This window comes from Hippoglossus hippoglossus, chromosome 7 (assembly GCF_009819705.1).
Source record: "Hippoglossus hippoglossus isolate fHipHip1 chromosome 7, fHipHip1.pri, whole genome shotgun sequence".
Lineage (NCBI taxonomy): Eukaryota > Metazoa > Chordata > Actinopteri > Pleuronectiformes > Pleuronectidae > Hippoglossus > Hippoglossus hippoglossus.
Genome location: NC_047157.1, coordinates 12,110,626 through 12,118,876, shown reverse-complemented (window position 1 = coordinate 12,118,876; position 8,251 = coordinate 12,110,626). Strand labels below are relative to the sequence as shown.

The 8,251-nt window shown below is 41.2% G+C and overlaps 1 protein-coding gene across 3 annotated transcripts in view; it reads left to right on the top strand.

Annotated features, from left to right (window-relative positions):
* Positions 1-821: 821 nt before the first annotated feature.
* The window catches only part of LOC117764109 (forkhead box protein J3-like), a 58,745-nt gene continuing 51,315 nt past the window's right edge, over positions 822-8,251 (top strand). For 2 of the 3 annotated variants that reach the window (XM_034589610.1, XM_034589611.1), the window contains exon 1: positions 825-1,245. The gene's annotated coding sequence lies outside the window, so the exon portion shown is untranslated. Of the gene's footprint in view, positions 1,246-8,251 lie in introns of all 3 variants that reach the window. The other variant, XM_034589612.1, reaches the window with a different exon arrangement.

Below are 8,251 nucleotides of genomic sequence, written 5' to 3'. Positions count from 1 at the left end.
CATGTCACCTTTTACTACACAGCAGCATTCAGATCCATAAAGAACAGTGACGTATACGTCCCTAAAATTGAAATAGAATGAGTTAAAAAAGACAAACAAATCATTGCACTCTGCAAATGTTCAGATTTAACAAGGCACCCTGAGTGATGTCCTGTCCTTCAAATCAGGCTTTTCTTCACAAAATAAACTACATTTTACAAATACACCACAAACCTCCCACTGTGTTGAGGTCACAAAAAACATATAATGGTAAAAGCACTTAAATTCCACTATGCAGAAAATCTTTTGTTGCACTTTTAACAGTGGTAAATGTGTCTATAATGATTGGTGACAGCTTGTCCTGGATATATCAAAACGTTTTCTATAGATTTCCCCTTTAAGCCAGAGTCATAGATAGATAGATAGATAGATAGATAGTTGGATAGATAGATAGATAGATAGATAGATAGATAGATAGATAGATAGATAGATAGATAGATAGATAGATAGATAGATAGATAGATAGTTGGATAGATAGATAGATAGATAGATAGATAGATAAAGGGAAATTCATATATATATATATACATATGTGTGTATGTATATAAATGGATGGATGGATAGATAGAATGATAGATGGATAGAGTAAGGGAAATTCATATATCTGTGTATGTATATAAACAACACGATTATTATCATTGACATAATAATAATATCAATACTAGTATTGATAATTGTAATAATTATGATATTATTATATATATAATATAATAATAATAACCATTGGTATTATTATAAACGTTGGGTATTTATGGCAGGTATAATTGTGGCAGGCCTACGCGCTGTCAATATTGAAGCTGGGAACTAGTTAAATGGATGTGATTTCATGTCTCTCCATTGTGGTGCATGAATTCATCTTCAACGTGCTCCGGCTGGCGTTGGAAGTAGTTCCGGTGGCTCAGCAGCGGAGCGGAGCGCTCAGACCCGGAGCTTCGTGCTGCTGATGAGCTCAGTCAACGCGAGCAGCGGCTCGAGTCCGCCCGTCATGACAGTCGAGTGACCGGGGCAGCGGTCAGTGTGACGCCCGCACAGCCTCAGCTCCGTGCCCGCCGCTCGACCCACAGCGTCCGGACAGCCGCTCCAGCTTTGTGTCTGCGAGGGGGGAATTTTTTTTCTTCAAGTGCAGGACAAGGCGTCTGGAGCTTTTCTGGAGCAGAGTGCCGACAGAAAGCCAAGAATTGAGCCGGTCCGTGTTCACCTACGACGGTGAGTAGTGTGCGCAGGAGAGGGTCTGGGTGTCAGGCGGGGAGGTTTGTGGTGAGGGAGGATTTACAGACAATGTGCTGCTGGAAACCAGCGGCGTTGACTTGATGGCGCTGTGGTAAGTTCGCAGCCTGTCACTAAATGCACACACACACACACACACACACACACTGGAGCATTCGTCTTCAACACAGCTGTCACATGAAGTCGACTTGTATGATCGTAAGTTTCAGTAAAGCTCCGTGAGGGAACCGGCTGTGAATGAGAAAGTGGAGTTATAATGGAGCAGTCATCCAAAGTAGTGGATTTGTGCTGGACGCGGAAATATGCACGAACAGTGGCGTGCACAGAGTGGAAAGACTTCTCAAGTGATAACAGTGCTGGGAGCTCAGGGGTTCTCGAGCACAGTGATGAGAGGGGGCCAAAGTGATTTACCTTTTAAATGTGAAACGCTAATTTGTGGAGAAGAGAAGAAGAGAAACGAGTCCACTCACTGGAAACCGTCTGGATCCGGGGATTCACACGACTCAACCAACTTTGTGTCACAGCATCAAATATATTCCAGAGGCCTATGTGTGCATGTGAATGCATGCGAAGGTGTCATCAACCACATTGGGCTTTATTTGTGTGTATTTGTGTGTATTTTTTTTCTACGTGGAGATGTGCTGTATTTTAAGGGACGTGACATTTTCACTGTCTTGTGTATTTTAGAATAATTTAAGTGAGAGTGTAACGATTTAAATCAGCAGATTTACATCATATATACTGGTGTTTTTAAAAAGAAAATTATTAAAGTGAACATAATTTACCCCCCCACCCCCAAGATAGAAAACTCTGGGACCCCCCTCACATATGTCCCCTGGAATAATTTGACATAGCCGATTTTTTTTCACTCCTTAGTTATAAATAAGAATAACACAAGAGAAATGTTTAAAGGTATTTTCATCATGTCAATGAATCATGATCATTTTAATGGATGAATCTGGAAACTTTTCACTTAACCCCCCCCCCCCCCCCCCCCCCCAGCAGTCATCTTTTGGATAGTTAGCGTTAGCTTGTTATTTTTATTTACACACACAAATAAAACATTTGGGTCCAAGTAATTTAAAAAGCACTGTACATCGAGCTCTCATTCCTCTTGGTAAGGGAAGGCATCAAGATGGCCGTGGATCATGGGTTGTGATTGGTGGAGTAGCACGCAACTTGGACACAAACCTGGGGACTGATCCCACCAGAGTGCATGGGTCGTCCGGGTGATGGTGTCTGATGATAGAAGACCCAAAACACCCAATGACTCAGGGCTCATCACTGATGTTGTGTCCATTGGTCGACTTTCGCTGCAGATGAGATGATTTTTTTTATAAAGTTAATCAATGCTGACAGAATTTACTGTAACTTGCCATAGCTGCTCTTTAGTTCCTCTGTTCTATTTGCGGCAGGTCACTTTAAAGCTCCTTTTCCACTGGTCAAAATACCCACGAACATCTGGCTTTTGTCTGCAGTGGGAAACGATACAGTCGGCATTCACTCCTGGGTCAAATGACTCCGCAGTAGACACAGGTTTTTATCAGTACTAATGGAAGCATGACACTTGGGTAAATGCACAAATTTCTTCTTTTTCTTGATTTTTTGTAGTCTAGAGGCTGACACATTACTTTTTTCTACGCAACGCCATGAAGCGCATTGAACATCATGGCATTGGTGCGTAAATAGCCGTTACCATTTGTGTACTTACTGTTTTTTGCATCTTGGGAAAGACGCGCACAACGATTTTTGTTCTTCATATCATATCAGACAGCGAGGCGAGACAGCTTCCCGGCTTCCGTGATGTCAAACCTGACTTACCGGGGGGATGGAAAGGCAAACACCTCTACTGTTTTTGGATAAGGATTTCACCTGCATCTTAAAAAACCTTTGTCTACCCGTTAATTTTGGTGTAAAAGAGGTATCATTCCTTTCCCTCCAGTAGAAGCAGAGATGTGGATGGTGCAGTCGTTCTCAGAGGCTATGGATTTGTTTTCCATACAGGCCGCCTCAAATGGACCAGTGCAGTGTCTCTTTCTACAAAAGAGACCTGAACATGAACGGTGGCTGTCTTGCACTGTAAAGGAGTCCTTATCTTTCATCCTGCTGCAGTGTGGGGAGCCGGCGAGCACTATACAATTTCATCTCTCTGAAAAACACACAGGCAAGGGGGAGGCGTTAGTGTGTGTGTGTGTGTGTGTGTGTGTGTGTGTGTGTGTGTGTGTGTGTGTGTGTGTGTGTGTGTGTGTGTGTGTGTGTGTGTGTGTGTGTTTGTGTACGACAGGCTGAGGAAGTAAGTGTTTGAGAGAGAGCACCCTGCTCCTGATTTGGATGCACCTCTAATTCCTATCAAGATGAGAGCTGTCTGAACAGATTTCTCTCATCATTATTTGCTCTGAGATTTACTTGCGCTTGTAAATGGTGTTGATTGAGGGTAATTTGGCTTTTTAATTGCCGAACAGCTGCCACACTCGCTGCTGATTGCCATTGTAGACTTTCTCAGTAGATCACTCATAGACCCCTAAATGCCTCATTAAATCGTTATGCAGAATCGCATGAAACGCGGAGAGAAGGAACTCTCATAATGTTTTACTGATTTGTGTTTTATCATCGGAAAGGTCGTCGTAATTAATGCCAATGTCAGCAAATGCGGTTCCAAGGAGCGGGTGTAGTAACGACTTTTTGAAAGTTGAATTACGGGCTATTTGTGGATACACTACATGCGTTGCGGTTTCTTTGATAAAGACGAACTCCATATGCCAGTATGTGAATCAGTCATGGCTGTCAAGATTTTATGTGGTCGGCGTGCATATTTATTATGACTTGTAATATATTCCCTTTTGTGCGACTTCAAAAGTAATGTTGGGCAGCCAGACTTTCTCCTGTGTCTGTCAAGGACAATTTGCCACCCAATTAAAAACACCACAGAGTCAAGACACTGATCTCGTTGCAAAAATGTGTTTAGCAGTTAAATAACAAGTTGTAAATAAAACATATGGTAAAGTTGTTAGTAGAGCCCGGCAGATATGGATTTTTGAGAGCCGACACTGATATTTCCAATACCAATCATAGACTGTGACTGTCTATAAATATGGACGACATGATTCCTCCCCAAATGTGAATCTAAAGCACATGAAGCACCACCTGGTGGCTGGCAGCAGTATAGGTCATAAATACCGCCTCCTCCATGTTAGCAGTCTAGCAGATGGGACATGTACCAAACCGAAAAAAATTATTTAATCTTTGGTTTCTGTCATTTTAGGTAGTTCTAGGTAGCTAATTTGTTACAGTATAAATATGATGTTATAAAAACACAATGAAACCTCATGATTCACAGCTAAGACTGACTTGTGATTGGTCGAGCATATGCATCGAGGGGACCTTGCTACCACGTTTTAAATACAGTCTACCAATATATGGGCTGATATAAAAATAATACAATGTATAATATGATATATACAAATTGTCAATGATTCTGAAGATGTAGTTATCAAACCCTCATGACAGAGAAATGGGATAGAGGTTTGATATTTTACAGTTTAAACATAAACTTTATTTTAAGCAACTATAAATATAAAGAAAACACAAATACAACCAAATATATAGAACTTGAATTAAGAAAATAAACTCTAAAATGTATCTTCTGGCTCTAAGTCATGTCCGTGAAAGGTTCAGCAGATTTCATCGACCAACCAATAAATCGTTTGAGTGCTGTAGTTGATAGTTTAATATTTGTGTTCAGGTTCATACAGAAACACAATCCCACGATCTTTGAGTGTCTGTTGTTCACACGTTCATGTAATTGAAAAACCCAGCATGTGTCGTTCAGATGTCTTTTCTTGCAGCTCATTAGTTAAAAAAAAAAAAAGGTCTCTCCGACATGCTGTGCAGAAGCTGTTGGGCTGTCTTAACTGCACCATTGACCCCCATTGGTTTAATCCTGGAAGTATTCGTTCAACTAACAAAAAAAAACCCCTGAGCATACTCATGCAGAATATGCTTTTAGCAACCACCGATAACCATCCTCTTCAGTTGTACGGACCCATGCCGGGGAGCCGTCTCCTGCTCTCCATCCTGAGCACTTCCACTGTAGCACCTGTCTGTAAAAACCATTAAAAGATGGCAGGAGAAGGTCTCCTTTGCTCCCCTCTAATCTGGCACTGTAATTATCAGGCCACTGCAACATTACTAGGTCTTCAGGTCATTTCAATTACCTCATGTCATATCAATAATCAGCAATAACCATCACTTAGACAAAGTGATTATTGAAATGACCCTGATCGTCAAAGTCATTCCCACACCGCTGCAAAGTGAGTGGACGTGAAAACCTTTGTCCCCGCAGACCGTTCATCAGCTGCTACCTGTACACCGTACTAACACCTCCATTATTAGGTGAGAAATTGAATGCATTACAGCAGACTTCCTCCCGTTTTAAGTACCTTTAAGTTGTCTGAGTGCTCCCAGTCACTGTGATTTTTGTCTCATCCCCAGGAAAGTACACCTAATTTGAATTCAAATGCAACGAATCCTTTTATCTTGTCAAAATCCTCTTTGATTCTGTTTGGAAAGCACAGCGATGGTTTTGAAAGGGAGAGATGTAAAAGATAAGATGGAGGAGGGGTGGGGGTGATCACTTTTAAAGGCCTTCATCGGGATTGAACTCTACAATGGTGCTGCCAGCGACAAGAGTTCAGTGCGAAAGCTTCCGTTGTGAACCTGATGTAAAAACCTCTGTCTTACAAAAGCCGGGTGTTGTTGTACTCTACTGGTTATTTTTTAATGAGTAACAATTGTGAGCCAATTTGCATGTAAAACAACGTAATTATAAACAAGCATCAAAAAGCTGTAATACTGTACTTCTAAAAAATGTAAATTACTCTCCATTATAAAGCGCAACAAAAATCTAAGCCATGCCTCCGAGCCAGGGCCTCTAGGTTTTGGATGCTCGCTTCCATTATTAATGCTATTCACAAGCCAAACTTTTTAGGTTGGTGCAGTTGGGCGCTTTAATCTATTTTTTGCTGTAAATTAATGAATTTTTAAAGAGGACTAGTCCTTGCTGAATAGTGCTGGATGTGGGAATGGAGCTTGAGTCGCGGTGACGCAGTGCTGTAGCCCCTTTACTGTGCAAAGTGTGAGTTCACAAACAGCATCCCATCTCTCTCCTGGGACCTCTCGTTGGGGGAGTTTGGCGAAATGCTGCACTCCTATGTTTTATTTATGACAAAATATGCCTTTTTAACTTTGCCGTTGTCAGAATCTGGAATTGTGATAGCTTTTACCTTGTCGGCAGTGGTAAGTCTTCTGGGTCGCTAACTCCCGCTACCTTGGCAGATGTTTTCAGGTGTTATGTTCTGTGTGGGCTTAGCGAGTTAATATTTTATTCCAGGCCCTCAGGGATTCTGTGGAACCGACTGATTTTCTTGCCTTCTTTCAATCAGATTTTCTTTCAGAGCTGAGGAAAATGGTGTGAATCAGTACATTCTGTTACAGTTGAGATGTCACTGAATTGACTTGGTGGACGTGGGCCAGCAAACAAGCCCCCGGAGAAAGTGCTGTTCTGTCATGGATATATTATTATCCTCTCTTTTTATTACAATTTTTTACTTCTAAATATTCCTTTCAGAAAATTGTTTGCCTGACCACTCGCTTTAAGGACTAAGTCCACAAAATGTATTTCCGTTTGAAACGGTACATTACATCGATGTCTCTGCAGGTCTTCTTTCAAAATAAGACGGTATCAAACGATAATTGCTTAACCCAGCTCCATTGAGAGATGAGCAAGCAGCCTCTATAAGGGCAGCTGATTTGCCTTGATATCTTATAATTGAACCTTTTCAAGGGTATGTTTTCTGTTGCTGAAGCAGAAAGTAATTAAGACATTCAATACTACTTTTTGGACCTTTTCCTCCTTCCTTTTCAATGGCTCACACTTCTAGACATGACAGCACTCAGTACGCCGACAGACTTCCTTTTGACACATTAGCCTTCCCCTCACCAAGGCAGTTCCTCCCAGAAACCCCCTCTGCTCGGCACACTCCGGGTGGGTATTTTGTCATTACTTCATTTTCCTCTGAAAATATTTTGATGCCTCTTTCCTTTGCACCCCCAAACCCACCCTCCTCTCGCCCATCCCCCCGTCTCGCCATTCAAAGTTCTCTATTAAAATGCAGAACTGTAAAGCCCCTCTCTCAGTCTAAAAGCCTGCTAGCAGCAGGGGACTGTTGGTTGATGCACACAGCTGAGTGTGTGCATCACATCCACAAAGTCTAATGGGTGAATACATTCAATCACACACAGACCCTCAACTCTTTTAAAGGGACAATGTTCCCAGTCATGAAAGCTCTGTCCACAGTGCGGAGAGTGATGTATTTAAATTCTTTGAAGGAGAAAGATTTCTTGTTCACAAAAGGGCAAATTTTGGCTCCTCTTTTTTCTTACATTTTACGCTTGTAATCTTCTATGGAAGTGTCGGCTAATCTCTTAACAACTCTCAAGTTACTAAAGCTAACTTTTTACATGCTTTAAAAGATGTAAGATTTGGAACTTCCTTTGATACCGAGTGATACTAGTCAAATATCTATCTCTACAGATATATGCTACATGCATTCCCACTATTAAATGAAAAACTGCTTCTCTGTATGATCAGCTGCCAGAATATCCCCTCTACACTACATTTATTTCCTATTGAAGTACAGCTCTCTGAAATGTCAGTGAAGTTTTCTGATCAGTGAACCGGAGATGAATCTTGTTTTTCAGGTATTATATCGGTTCGTTAGTGCAGGAGCCTCCAGTCAATGCATTAGAATTAGTTTATTTCCTGCCCTGCAACAAAGAAATGGGTCAGGGAGAGTGCCATTAAATTTCCAGTATCTGTCGAGTTTTTATTTCGAAATATGCAGATAATTGTTTATTTTTATTCTTTTGTTATAATTATAACATAGAATACTGACATGTATCTGGTAATTGGTTTTCTTAACAAATT